The following is a 14,117-nucleotide window of genomic DNA, read 5'->3' as shown; positions in this document are numbered from 1 at the left end:
AAGATAAAGCCATAAACATGTTTGTCTGAGTCTTCTATCAAAAGTTACAGCGATTTATATGAAGTTGTTCAAAAACGCTTTATTTCGCCAAGACAATGCGTTTCTCACTGTTACATGCATTTGAATGGGAAACTCGCCTGAGAAAAAGTATAGGTTTTCATTATGTGAATAATTTTAAAATCTTAGCTCAAACGGCTGCAAAACCTGTTTGCCCAGCACGGGGATATTGAGTTCTATAAGATAAAGCCATAAACATGTTTGTCTGAGTCTTCTATCAAAAGTTACAGCGATTTATATGAAGTTGTTCAAAAACGCTTTATTTCGCCAAGACAATGCGTTTCTCACTGTTACATGCATTTGAATGGGAAACTCGCCCGAAACAAAGTATAGGTTTTCATTATGTGAATAATTTTAAAATCTTAGCTCAAACGGCTGCAAAACCTGTTTGCCCAGCACGGGGATATTGAGTTCTATAAGATAAAGCCATAAACATGTTTGTCTGAGTCTTCTATCAAAAGTTACAGCGATTTATATGAAGTTGTTCAAAAACGCTTTATTTCGCCAAGACAATGCGTTTCTCACTGTTACATGCATTTGAATGGGAAACTCGCCTGAGAAAAAGTATAGGTTTTCATTATGTGAATAATTTTAAAATCTTAGCTCAAACGGCTGCAAAACCTGTTTGCCCAGCACGGGGATATTGAGTTCTATAAGATAAAGCCATAAACATGTTTGTCTGAGTCTTCTATCAAAAGTTACAGCGATTTATATGAAGTTGTTCAAAAACGCTTTATTTCGCCAAGACAATGCGTTTCTCACTGTTACATGCATTTGAATGGGAAACTCGCCTGAGACAAAGTATAGGTTTTCATTATGTGAATAATTTTAAAATCTTAGCTCAAACGGCTGCAAAACCTGTTTGCCCAGCACGGGGATATTGAGTTCTATAAGATAAAGCCATAAACATGTTTGTCTGAGTCTTCTATCAAAAGTTACAGCGATTTATATGAAGTTGTTCAAAAACGCTTTATTTCGCCAAGACAATGCGTTTCTCACTGTTACATGCATTTGAATGGGAAACTCGCCTGAGAAAAAGTATAGGTTTTCATTATGTGAATAATTTTAAAATCTTAGCTCAAACGGCTGCAAAACCTGTTTGCCCAGCACGGGGATATTGAGTTCTATAAGATAAAGCCATAAACATGTTTGTCTGAGTCTTCTATCAAAAGTTACAGCGATTTATATGAAGTTGTTCAAAAACGCTTTATTTCGCCAAGACAATGCGTTTCTCACTGTTACATGCATTTGAATGGGAAACTCGCCTGAGACAAAGTATAGGTTTTCATTATGTGAATAATTTTAAAATCTTAGCTCAAACGGCTGCAAAACCTGTTTGCCCAGCACGGGGCTATTGAGTTCTATAATATAAAGCCATAAACATGTTTGTCTGAGTCTTCTATCAAAAGTTACAGCGATTTATATGAAGTTGTTCAAAAACGCTTTATTTCGCCAAGACAATGCGTTTCTCACTGTTACATGCATTTGAATGGGAAACTCGCCTGAGAAAAAGTATAGGTTTTCATTATGTGAATAATTTTAAAATCTTAGCTCAAACGGCTGCAAAACCTGTTTGCCCAGCACGGGGATATTGAGTTCTATAAGATAAAGCCATAAACATGTTTGTCTGAGTCTTCTATGAAAAGTTACAGCAATTTATATGAAGTTGTTCAAAAACGCTTTATTTCGCCAAGACAATGCGTTTCTCACTGTTACATGCATTTGAATGGGAAACTCGCCTGAAACAAAGTATAGGTTTTCATTATGTGAATAATTTTAAAATCTTAGCTCAAACAGCTGCAAAACCTGTTTGCCCAGCACGGGGACATTGAGTTCTATAAGATAAAGTCATGAATACGTATATCTGAATCTTCTATCAAAAGTTACAGCTATTTATATGAAGTTGTACAAAAACGCTTTTCAAGACAGTGGGTTTTAGAGTCTTCATCATTAAATCTCTGGTTGCTTCATTTTTTCTATCCTATATCAGATATTTTAAAGGTTAGCTTAGGTAAAGTTCCATTCTCATGGTGAGGCAAAGTGCTTTATGTGTGTGTGTGCGTGTCATGAACGGCTATAAAAGGCCTATAATTAAAGAACAAAGTGGGGTTTGAGTTCGAGTTGCGGCAGACTGTCACTACTTGTAAATGGAACGCAGCCTTCCTACGGCGGACAGCTAATAACAGGAATCGGACGCGGTCCAGCCAAGTCCACAGCAACCACCATAGCAACCGCCTAGCATGACCTTAAAAACATATTCTGTCTTCATAACTATCAAAATCGTGAAATGATTTGCAAAGTGTGAAAGTGTTACAGCTGCAGAGAGCTATGGCGGTATCTATGGAAGCTGTTTACATAGCTAATAATATACGATGTAACCATGGAGACAGTCAGTCACTTGAGCTAGCGGTGCATGTTTACTACAGTGAATAAGGTGATTGAGTGCACAGCGTCCACACTCTGCAGGGGGTAAAGACATTACTTCAATATTGTTTTATATTGATATATATTAGCCTTCTGTTGACCATCACCTCAGGTTCACCATTACAGTTTCAGATTACAGATGCACACTGTCTAAACACATTCAAAAACTCATGTCTCAGAAATAAGCACAGCTGTTCATGTTTGTCATTAGAGTTTTATTTGTAAGAAAATTATGAACTTCATATTGTGCATTAAATAAAAGAACATTTCACAACTCTGAGTCAACAGAAACAGGTAACAGAAATGTCTCTAATGTGTACAGTGTAGTGTAAGCATTAAAAGATCATAAAGGAAAAACTAACATTTATGTGAAACTAATTGTAATAAAAAATGAGCAGGTGCTTTATAGATTTAAAAGAAAGAATCTGAAAACCACACTTTTTTGGTCTAAGTGATCAAAGTAGAAAACAGAACTGATGTTCAAGAACAAACCGTAGCTGCACTAATATTACACATCTCGATCGTTGTACTGAACAGACATGTTGCTTTTAAAACCACATGCAGTGTGTGACCATGACTGTTCACTGAGACCATGAACGCCACTTCGCTGAAGCATTCTTCTTCTTCTTCTTGCCATTAAATTGGAAGCAGAAGCAGCACGAGCTGATTTGATCTACTGAAAGGAAAAAGCAGAACATCTGAGTTGAAACCAGTCAGCTGAAATCATTAAGACAGGAACAAATTCAATGCAGTGTCTCAAGTGGCTTAGCCTGTTACAACTGTTGATACAAGCTAAATACGGTTAACACACAGTGTCAGGGAGCTCCAGTGTGGGAACTAGTGGCTTTAGGTTTGTAGTCATTTAACTTTCATCCATTCATTCATTTAATTCAGGAGGAAGAAATGCCAGGTTGGTGCAGGCTGGTTACATGCATTTGGTCCCATGCTGTCTTTAATTAAATGACTTGGTTCATTTTATGGCTGGGCTGTATGTGGGGTTATATCATGTTATTTGGGCAGGAGTACCTGTCCCCTGTTAGACTTAGAAAGTTTCTCCATAAGTAGAGTTTCTAACTCTTCTAGCACATCTGTGGCTGACAGCTTTTTGGTGGCTCTTTTTACCCCACACTGGTTGTGAGTGTGTAAATAGCCCCACTAGTTATTTTGGGTTGCAGTTAACTAGGGAGGAAGGGGTGGGTATGCCATGATTAGGTGAATAACAATTATATGTGATACATAAATTTCACAATGCATGCATATATCTCTATCAATTAAACCTGGCCTGAGGGCTGCCATTTTTTACATTCAGTTATTTCTCTTAGAAATGTTGGAACTAAATAATGAATGTGTTACAGTTAAAGTGAAACACTGGTCAGTGTAAATGGCTCATTGGGACACAGAAACCTTTAAATTAAACCTGATATCTAGTGTCAAACAATATCAAAGCTGTAAAAGATGTTTACATTCAGAATTTATAAAACTATGATTGTAAATAAATTCAAACAAGTGAGCTTTTCTCTTTGTGCTGAATATCAACACTGTGGTTTCTTAGACTGTAAGCTTTACTTTAGTGCAACCAGTTGCAGAAGCTGCCACTCCAAATGTCTTTTGATAACAAGAAAAAAATACCTTTTCAGTACACGGCCTGAAGTTCTTCTCCGACATCTTCTGCAATCGGCTTTGTCTGCTGGTTTGAAGACAATAAACCATAAAAAAGATGATTTAGTCACTTTGTCTGTGTCATGCAGCTCGAATGTGTCGTGTAACGATGTTGAATAGCCGTCGTTATCCCTCTGCTGCATCAGTAGGATTGTACTGTACAGCATCTCATTGATATGTGAGGAATGCTAATGTAACACGATAACAGACTTACATCATTAAAATATAAAGTGCAGGAGATATTTAGATATTTTTTATATTTATATTACATTTTATAGCTGACGGATTTTACTAAATAGATAGAATTTACTAAATAGCTGGATGAACATGAAAAATATGTCTATAATAACAAATGACCATGAGAGCCAGTAGAATTAATTCAGCTGGACACTCAAAAGACGTCCTTAAATGCTCTTTAAGTGGCAGAACAGATGAACAAACAGTTAATCGCTTACTTGAGATGAAATCTGCTCAGCTACTTTGAAAACAGCTTCTAACTGGTTCCTCCTTTAACAGGATGACTGCTCAGGGGTAAGGCCATCATGCAATCCAGCAACCTTTATGGTTCTGCTTTGATTCACCAGGAACTATTAGGGAAACCTTCCAGCGCCTCCTGTGAAAGACACAGGCATAAACACACAAACATTTATTAACATGTTCCACAGTGTTCCAGTTTGATTTTCTTATCCTGTGGACAACAACGTACATGGATGCAGGTTTATTGTTAACTTTTGTAAGGTTTATTTAATGAACATATCCAGCTGCAGCTCCACTGTGATCCTGAACTGGATAAGCACTTAAGAAAATGTGTCAATAAATGGACAAACATCAACTTACTATATTTATCCAAACAGACGGGACCAATAATGCTTCGCTGAGTTAGAGACTTTAACAGACTCTTCTATGTAAGAATGTCTCGTGCTGATATACCTGCAAACTTGACAACAAAGGTTTTTCAGACTACATGTAGCTGTCCTCTATGTCAGCTAACACATTTACATTTATGTCACACTTATTTCTGCTTTCCCATTTTATAATTATTACTTACATTTTGATTAGATACCTTGAGTTTGTAAATGATCAGATTACATAATTGGAATACAATGTATCCAATTCAGGGTTGCGGGAGGATGAAGCCTATCCCAGCTGATACAGGACAAAGACAGGCTGCCAGTTTATTGCAGGGCTAATACAATATGTGTAACAGAAAATCCACTTAAATGTTTGATATTTCTTATAATAATCATAATTATGACTATTATTTAAAGGTTTCTTCATAAATACATTTTGATTTTTTATAACCCCTAAAATATAAACCTGAGCTGTTTCAGATTCTGACCTCTGACCTCAGTGACCTGGCTGTGTCCTCACTGCAGCTCCCTCTTGGAAGTACGTCTGCTTCTTGTCTTCCCCCAGTGTTGACCGCCTGATATCAAGATATCACGTACTGTAACTGAGGAACAAAAAAGGACAAACACTTGCCTTCATTTAAAAGTACATTCATACAGAGATAATCTATGGAAACACACTAGTTCACAGTTTGGGAGGAACCAGTTCCTGTGAAACATTTCTGTATATGAACATCATGTGGAGAATGAATGAAATGAGTTCTTCAGGTGACTCAGCAGTCCCACACTGACAAATGAAATCTAGTTAAACTATTAAGCATATTTGCTCTTCTGAAATCTGTGTTAAACAACAACAAACATAAATTAGTAACAAAAACTACAGCTGAGTATAGGCTTTACAAACCACCAGCAGCCATAATGCTAAATTTTAATCTTCAAATGTTTCTGAGCTGTCTTCAACCTGCTTTTAGCACATTAAAGTCTCAATAAATAAAGTCAATGCAGACTCAATCCTAAATGTTCAGCACACAGAGACACAGAGGTACTGTTTAAAGTTTAGTGTTAACTTGAGTCACTGATCATTCACAGTATTACAGAGTCTGGCAGTCTTTGCATGATGTCCACGTCACTGTAAGTTTCTAGCTGACTCTCAGGTGTGCCAGCAGGAAAGAGTAATAATAACCTGCATCCTGAGGTTTGTCATGCAGGATTAAAGGAGCCAAGCTTTGTTCACACAGCTAGGATTGTATTTTACACTGACCGTGGGTCAGTATCAACTTCAAGAAGACAGCTGTAACTGTTGATAGAAGAATCACACACACATATTTATGGCTTTGCCTTATAGAATTCAGCATCTCAGTGCTCAGGAAATAGGTTTTGCAGCTGTTTGAGCTAAGATTTTCAAGTTATTCACAAATTAAAACCTATACTTTGTGTCGGGCAAGAACTAAATTCAAATGCATGTAACAGTGAGAAACGCACTGTCTTGGCGAAGTAAAGCGTTTCTCATCAACTTCATAGAGCTTGCTGTAACTTTTGATAGAAGACTCAGACAAACATATTCATGGCTTTATCTTATAGACTTCAATATCCCCCCAATGTGTGTGTGAGTCTTCTCTCAAAATTTACAGCTGTCTTTATGAAGTTTATGGAAAAACGCTTTATTTCACCACGTTAGTGCGTTTCTCGCTATTACATGCATTTGAATGGAGTTCTCGCCCGACACAAAGTATAGGTTTTCAATTTGTGAATAACTTGAAAATCTTAGCTCAAACAGCTGCAAAACCTATTTCCTCAGCACGGAGATGCTGAATTCTATAAGGCAAAGCCATAAATATGTGTGTGTGTGAGTCCTCTATCAAAAGTTACAGCTGTCTTCATGAAGTTGATACTGACCCAGGGTCAGTGTAAAATACAAGTTATTCACATAATGAAAACTTATACTTTGTTTCGTGCAAGAACTCCATTCAAATGCATGTAATAGTCAGAAACGCACTGTCTTGGCGAAATGAAGCCTTTTTGTCCAACTTCATGAAGTTAGCTGTAACTTTTGATAAAAGGCTCAAAGCAGAGGGATAACGACGGCTATTCAACATCGTTACACGACACATTCGAGCTGCATGACGCAGACAAAGTGACTAAATCATCTTTTTTATGGTTTATTGTCTTCAAACCAGCAGACAAAGCCGATTGCAGAAGATGTCGGAGAAGAACTTCAGGCCGTGTACTGAAAAGGTATTTTTTTCTTGTTATCAAAAGACATTTGGAGTGGCAGCTTCTGCAACTGGTTGCACTAAAGTAAAGCTTACAGTCTAAGAAACCACAGTGTTGATATTCAGCACAAAGAGAAAAGCTCACTTGTTTGAATTTATTTACAATCATAGTTTTATAAATTCTGAATGTAAACATCTTTTACAGCTTTGATATTGTTTGACACTAGATATCAGGTTTAATTTAAAGGTTTCTGTGTCCCAATGAGCCATTTACACTGACCAGTGTTTCACTTTAACTGTAACACATTCATTATTTAGTTCCAACATTTCTAAGAGAAATAACTGAATGTAAAAAATGGCAGCCCTCAGGCCAGGTTTAATTGATAGAGATATATGCATGCATTGTGAAATTTATGTATCACATATAATTGTTATTCACCTAATCATGGCATACCCACCCCTTCCTCCCTAGTTAACTGCAACCCAAAATAACTAGTGGGGCTATTTACACACTCACAACCAGTGTGGGGTAAAAAGAGCCACCAAAAAGCTGTCAGCCACAGATGTGCTAGAAGAGTTAGAAACTCTACTTATGGAGAAACTTTCTAAGTCTAACAGGGGACAGGTACTCCTGCCCAAATAACATGATATAACCCCACATACAGCCCAGCCATAAAATGAACCAAGTCATTTAATTAAAGACAGCATGGGACCAAATGCATGTAACCAGCCTGCACCAACCTGGCATTTCTTCCTCCTGAATTAAATGAATGAATGGATGAAAGTTAAATGACTACAAACCTAAAGCCACTAGTTCCCACACTGGAGCTCCCTGACACTGTGTGTTAACCGTATTTAGCTTGTATCAACAGTTGTAACAGGCTAAGCCACTTGAGACACTGCATTGAATTTGTTCCTGTCTTAATGATTTCAGCTGACTGGTTTCAACTCAGATGTTCTGCTTTTTCCTTTCAGTAGATCAAATCAGCTCGTGCTGCTTCTGCTTCCAATTTAATGGCAAGAAGAAGAAGAAGAATGCTTCAGCGAAGTGGCGTTCATGGTCTCAGTGAACAGTCATGGTCACACACTGCATGTGGTTTTAAAAGCAACATGTCTGTTCAGTACAACGATCGAGATGTGTAATATTAGTGCAGCTACGGTTTGTTCTTGAACATCAGTTCTGTTTTCTACTTTGATCACTTAGACCAAAAAAGTGTTGTTTTCAGATTCTTTCTTTTAAATCTATAAAGCACCTGCTCATTTTTTATTACAATTAGTTTCACATAAATGTTAGTTTTTCCTTTATGATCTTTTAATGCTTACACTACACTGTACACATTAGAGACATTTCTGTTACCTGTTTCTGTTGACTCAGAGTTGTGAAATGTTCTTTTATTTAATGCACAATATGAAGTTCATAATTTTCTTACAAATAAAACTCTAATGACAAACATGAACAGCTGTGCTTATTTCTGAGACATGAGTTTTTGAATGTGTTTAGACAGTGTGCATCTGTAATCTGAAACTGTAATGGTGAACCTGAGGTGATGGTCAACAGAAGGCTAATATATATCAATATAAAACAATATTGAAGTAATGTCTTTACCCCCTGCAGAGTGTGGACGCTGTGCACTCAATCACCTTATTCACTGTAGTAAACATGCACCGCTAGCTCAAGTGACTGACTGTCTCCATGGTTACATCGTATATTATTAGCTATGTAAACAGCTTCCATAGATACCGCCATAGCTCTCTGCAGCTGTAACACTTTCACACTTTGCAAATCATTTCACGATTTTGATAGTTATGAAGACAGAATATGTTTTTAAGGTCATGCTAGGCGGTTGCTATGGTGGTTGCTGTGGACTTGGCTGGACCGCGTCCGATTCCTGTTATTAGCTGTCCGCCGTAGGAAGGCTGCGTTCCATTTACAAGTAGTGACAGTCTGCCGCAACTCGAACTCAAACCCCACTTTGTTCTTTAATTATAGGCCTTTTATAGCCGTTCATGACACGCACACACACACATAAAGCACTTTGCCTCACCATGAGAATGGAACTTTACCTAAGCTAACCTTTAAAATATCTGATATAGGATAGAAAAAATGAAGCAACCAGAGATTTAATGATGAAGACTCTGGGTTCTGTAGTGACCTGAATGACTCTTTGCATACAATTTATTGAAGAGGACTTTAGAATGCACTTTACATTTAGACTGTTGCTGTTTAATTTTTTACATTGTTGCGGTGTTATGTCATGAATAAAGTTCACCTGCTGGGGGTTTGATGGATCAGATCATCATAATCAATGGGTCCTGAGGTGGGCGGGACTGCCTCTGGTGATGTCACCATGAAGGAACAGCATCTGGCACATGTTGCTGAAACATCCCAGTACACTGGTGTAGTTTCCTCTCCAGCTGTTTGACATTTGACACTTCAACATTAAGGGGAAGAAGAAGAAACAGTGTTAGGTCAGGTGACCACATGGTTTCTAAAGTAACTGACAGGAAGTAACCAGGCCGTTAGAAATGGATGGCATGTGTTTAGAGTTACTGGAGTTGGGTAACTCTACTTACCAAAAGCAGAAGCACACAGATGAAGGATCAGATGCTGAATGTTGCAGGAACATGCTCGTGCGGTGGTCATTCAGTGCTGCTCCGGCAGGTTAGACAGTCCAAGACTGATATACTGCCCATCTGAGAGTTTGAAAACACACATGCAAAGATTTATTTTGTATTACAGTCAAAGTTGGATGTTCATTTTTGTCCTTTAAAAATGTTTGTGTATTTGAAAGCGCTAACATTTAAGGATGACTTGGATCGTCTCCTTTAAAGGGGAGACAAGTGTATCCACTGATCCACGTCACTTTACCTGGATGATGACTCCTCTCCCCCTCACTCAGAAACGCTCCTAATATAACCAAGCAAATAAATAATATTGAAGATTTACTTACATCATTACAAAAACAGGAATAACATCTCCCTTTGATTCTATTTCTCCATTCCTGCTGAACATCAGGCAACAAATATCTCAATAAATCACAGTAAAATGTAAAGCACATGTTTTCTCTGCTTTGTCTAACCTCTGCAGAGCCTCTGTCAAGAAAAACATATCTGTAAGCATAAAACAAATATACATTTCATAACACGTCACTGGACAAACCTCGGTCAGTTGATTTCCTCTGTGCAGTGCAGACGAACATCAGTCAGCAAGTCAAGGTGGTGAGATGGACTGGTGTCCTTTGTGACTCTGCTGGTTCTTCTGAGGAAATACCACCGTCTCTCCACACCGTCACCATCTGTGAGCACAAACTGCTGCTCTGCCCTGCCAGCATGTAGGAAATCACATATCACACACACAGGGGTGAAGAAACATTAGAACTCAACTTTGGATACTTTAGATCTAAACAGATCAAAGTAGCTCTTAGCTTCAACAATCAGTGAACAGACAAACAATGATACCATACTGATTCTGTATGAATACAATATGGTATTTTCAATACAGGTGTCAAATTAATTTACTAAAACTAATACAGATATATGTGGGTTTTTTTTGATAAATTCGTTTGCTAAATTTAAATGTTGTATACCTATGTGGTGTGTGACTTTTGTTGCTATGATGCCAGGTCTCTCTTGGAAATGAGATTTTTAATCTCAATGAGATTTTTTACCTGGATAAATAAAGGATTAATAAAAAATTATAAGAATATATATTTTTTCATTTAACAATTGCAACTGAAAGAAATTAAATATTGAACAAAAATATATTGTCACATTTTGAGCATGCTCAGCATGCTGACAGACTTGAAGTTGCTACAGATTTTAAGAAGTGATAATTATAGGGAAAAAACTTCTCTTTTTCATCCGTTTAATCAAACATTTGATGCCTTAGATGTCTCAGTCCTATAGCATTCTGCAACTACAACTAAGCTGAAGCTTGGATTTGGCTGCAGGTGCCCTGTACATCCTTCTCAACATGTGGGTACCATTTAATCACACTTCTTCCTGAGCTTTGCTTCGTCACAAGACCAAAGGTGGCATCCCGTGTCACGGTCATATCATCATCCAGAAGAAACATTTGAAGAAACATCATGGAGAAGAAACATTTACGCGCCTCCCGGTTTTGTTTTCTGATCCTGCAAAAAGACTGAGGACAACAAAGCCCAGAGAACACGAGATACACAACATCCAACATTCAGACTCAACAGCCTCCATAAATGAAGAGCACCAGGTTGGTTCAGTTATAGTAGATGTCATGGAATTTTTTTAATAAAGTCTGCAACACAGAAAGAGCTGTGATCATGCTATTTATTACTGTGCACAGGAGAGCAAACACACATCAAACATCACAGTTCAGTCATGTCAGCTCTGCCACTTCACGTGTCTCGCTATGAAACCTAACGGATCAATGGTTATGCTGTTTTGTGCCCTTGACGTTATCAGCACCTGTAAAGGGAGTTGTTTTCTCAAACTGCTGAAGTAAGTTCATCTAGTTTTAGAAACTTTCATTGAACAGTCTATAACAGTGTCACAACTAAGCATATGCATAAGCACTTAAATGCTTTAAATGAGAATAACATAAAATTTCTATTACAGGAGCTAGAGCCTGTCCCAGTAGTCATAGGTAGAGCACACCTGGACAGGTCACCAGTCTGTCAGAGGACTAACACAGATGCAGCCTGACTCAATCCTAAATGTTCAGCACACAGAGACACAGAGGTACTGTTTAAAGTTTAGTGTTAACTTGAGTCACTGATCATTTGCAGTATTACAGAGTCTGGCAGTCTTTGCATGATGTCCACGTCACTGTAAGTTTCTAGCTGACTCTCAGGTGTGACAGGTGTGCCAGCAGGAAAGAGTAATAATAACCTGCATCCTGAGGTTTTTCATGCAGGATTAAAGGAGCCAGGCTTTGTTCACACAGCTAGGATTGTATTTTACACTGACCCTGGGTCAGTATAAGTATCATACAGTTTAAACGAAGCACTGAAACTTGCACATATTTATTACAGATGCACTGAAGCTAATCGAGATATTTGCTGTCAGTCTGTGGCTGCGATTAAACACTTTACTGGAAACTTTATTAACTAGTAACTTCGTCAGTCATGACAGAAGCTAATATTTCTGTGCTAACATCGTTTAAACAGTAACAGCTTTACTCCAATATAAGCTAACGTTTACACCGTAACTTTAAGCTAGCACCATAAAGACGGTAAAACACGTAATAACATCTACAAATGCATCTTAAAGCTGTTATATTAGCACTCGGTGTATTACTAACATAACCACATTAACATTATTGACACTCGCTGGTCTGACTTTTAATAGTCATTCTATAAATGCTGTCCGTTTAAACGGTCTTACCTGTAAACACTGCTGTATCCACCGGATTGCAGCCAGAGTGGATTCTGGAGTCATCCCACGCTCCTGTTAGTGATCCTCCATCTGGATGGATGATAACAACCTTCTGAACAATCTAGCAGGAGATGGTCCATATCTAGGGGATATGGACTGATAACAGCCGAAGCGGGTGAATAAAGTCACCCAGTCGCTAGCTGTGCGATTACCCAGCATACACCAGCACAATATTAGGCACAGCACCACCATAGACATTTTCAGTGGTTTTGAATGCAGGACATGGTTATCTTACCTTGTAAAATGCATGACAATAAAACAGCTAACCACCATAAAATGGTATTATGTGTGTGTGTGTGTGTGTGTGTGTGTGTGTGTGTGTGTGTGTGTGAGAGAGAGAGAGAGAGAGAGAGAGAGAGAGAGAGAGAGAGAGAGAGATCAAAGGCGTGCGCTTATGTTTTTTCTTGATCAAAAGTGTGCCTCCTCTCTCTTATTGGATGTATGGTATAGCATGTTTATTCAGGTGCACCTTTGAAGTCTATGAGAATACTTTGCAGCCTGGTCTGAGTGGTCATTTCTGCACAGACACAATGAAGCTGCACTCAGTTTAGAGGAGGCTGTTGCTGCAGTTTTGCACTCTCCACAAGCAGTGGAGATACTTCTGACAGCGAAGAAGAATTTTTGCCAGGCACCGAGGAGCTTTGCAGCTCATGTGCGGAGGAGGAGAAGGAGAAGGAGGAAGAAGAGCAGGAGGAAGAGACAAGACTGGAGGATGGCCAGTAGAGATCTAAAAATGGAGAAATCATGTGGCAACCCACACACGAAGAGGTCCTGCCATTTTTTCCTCCCCCCATTTTAACCCCAGGACCAACCCATTATGCAATTCGTATAGGATCAGCAGCCCTGTGAGCACTTTCCATCTTTTTTTTGCAGAGGACATTATGCAGTTAATCCTGCATTTCACCAACCTGCAGGGGCAACAGGTCAGTAAAAGACTGGAAGGACATAGATGAGGAGTTGCAGGCTTACATGGGGCTTGTGATGCTGGCTGGCCTGTACAGGTCTCAACATGAAACGACAACAAGCCTGTGAAATGGGGAGACAGGGCTCTTCTGTTTCATGCTACCATGTCAAAAAAAAAAAAAAGATTTGAGCAAAGAAAAAAGGTTGTCTTATTGAGCACCAGGCACCGTGAGCTACAAGTCCAGGACTCTGGGAAGAGAAAGCCCCACATCATCCTGGATTATAACAAATGCAAAGGGACTGTGGATCATTTGGACCAGGTAAGCACAATTATAAGTAATTTATTTGCCAAATTGTTTACCGTTTCTCATTGTTATAACTGATAAAGTCAGATAATGTGATTATAATAGTTTTGATATGAGATGATAGTTTTAGACTATGATAGTTTTGATAGTTACAGTAAGGAGGGGGGGGGGGGGGGGGGTCCAGTTTGACGCCCACAGGCAGGAAGAATCTCTTGCTTATGGCTGTATAAATCTGTTCATGTCACCTGATCATTTCTTTTTGTTTTGCAGGTTTGTGGCAACTACTCCTGCCGTAG

General features: G+C 38.6%; 1 long non-coding RNA gene across 7 annotated transcripts; it reads right to left on the bottom strand.

Moving 5' to 3' along the window:
• Positions 1-2,589: 2,589 nt before the first annotated feature.
• On the bottom strand, positions 2,590-12,902 carry LOC147304496 (uncharacterized). 7 transcript variants are annotated; one of them, XR_015126926.1, is made up of 10 exons: positions 11,185-12,885; positions 10,789-10,869; positions 10,362-10,523; positions 10,001-10,109; positions 9,776-9,895; positions 9,472-9,633; positions 5,480-5,593; positions 4,596-4,753; positions 4,111-4,168; positions 2,590-3,157 (listed from the first exon to the last, which is right to left on the bottom strand). It is a non-coding gene; the product is annotated as an uncharacterized LOC147304496 (long non-coding RNA). The 7 variants fall into 7 exon arrangements; XR_015126924.1 differs by lacking the exon at positions 10,789-10,869 and having other exon boundaries at positions 2,593-3,157; positions 11,185-12,643; positions 12,849-12,902; XR_015126929.1 differs by lacking the exon at positions 10,789-10,869 and having other exon boundaries at positions 4,111-4,165.
• Between the last annotated feature and the right edge of the window lie 1,215 nt (positions 12,903-14,117).

This window comes from Aulonocara sp. 'chitande type north' Nkhata Bay, linkage group LG22 (genome assembly GCF_057382095.1).
Source record: "Aulonocara sp. 'chitande type north' Nkhata Bay isolate Kocher_YH1m ecotype deep benthic linkage group LG22, A_spYH_male_GT1.1, whole genome shotgun sequence".
Lineage (NCBI taxonomy): Eukaryota > Metazoa > Chordata > Actinopteri > Cichliformes > Cichlidae > Aulonocara > Aulonocara sp. 'chitande type north' Nkhata Bay.
Note: the sequence above shows the minus strand (reverse complement) of the source record. Positions and strands in the feature narration are given on the sequence as shown.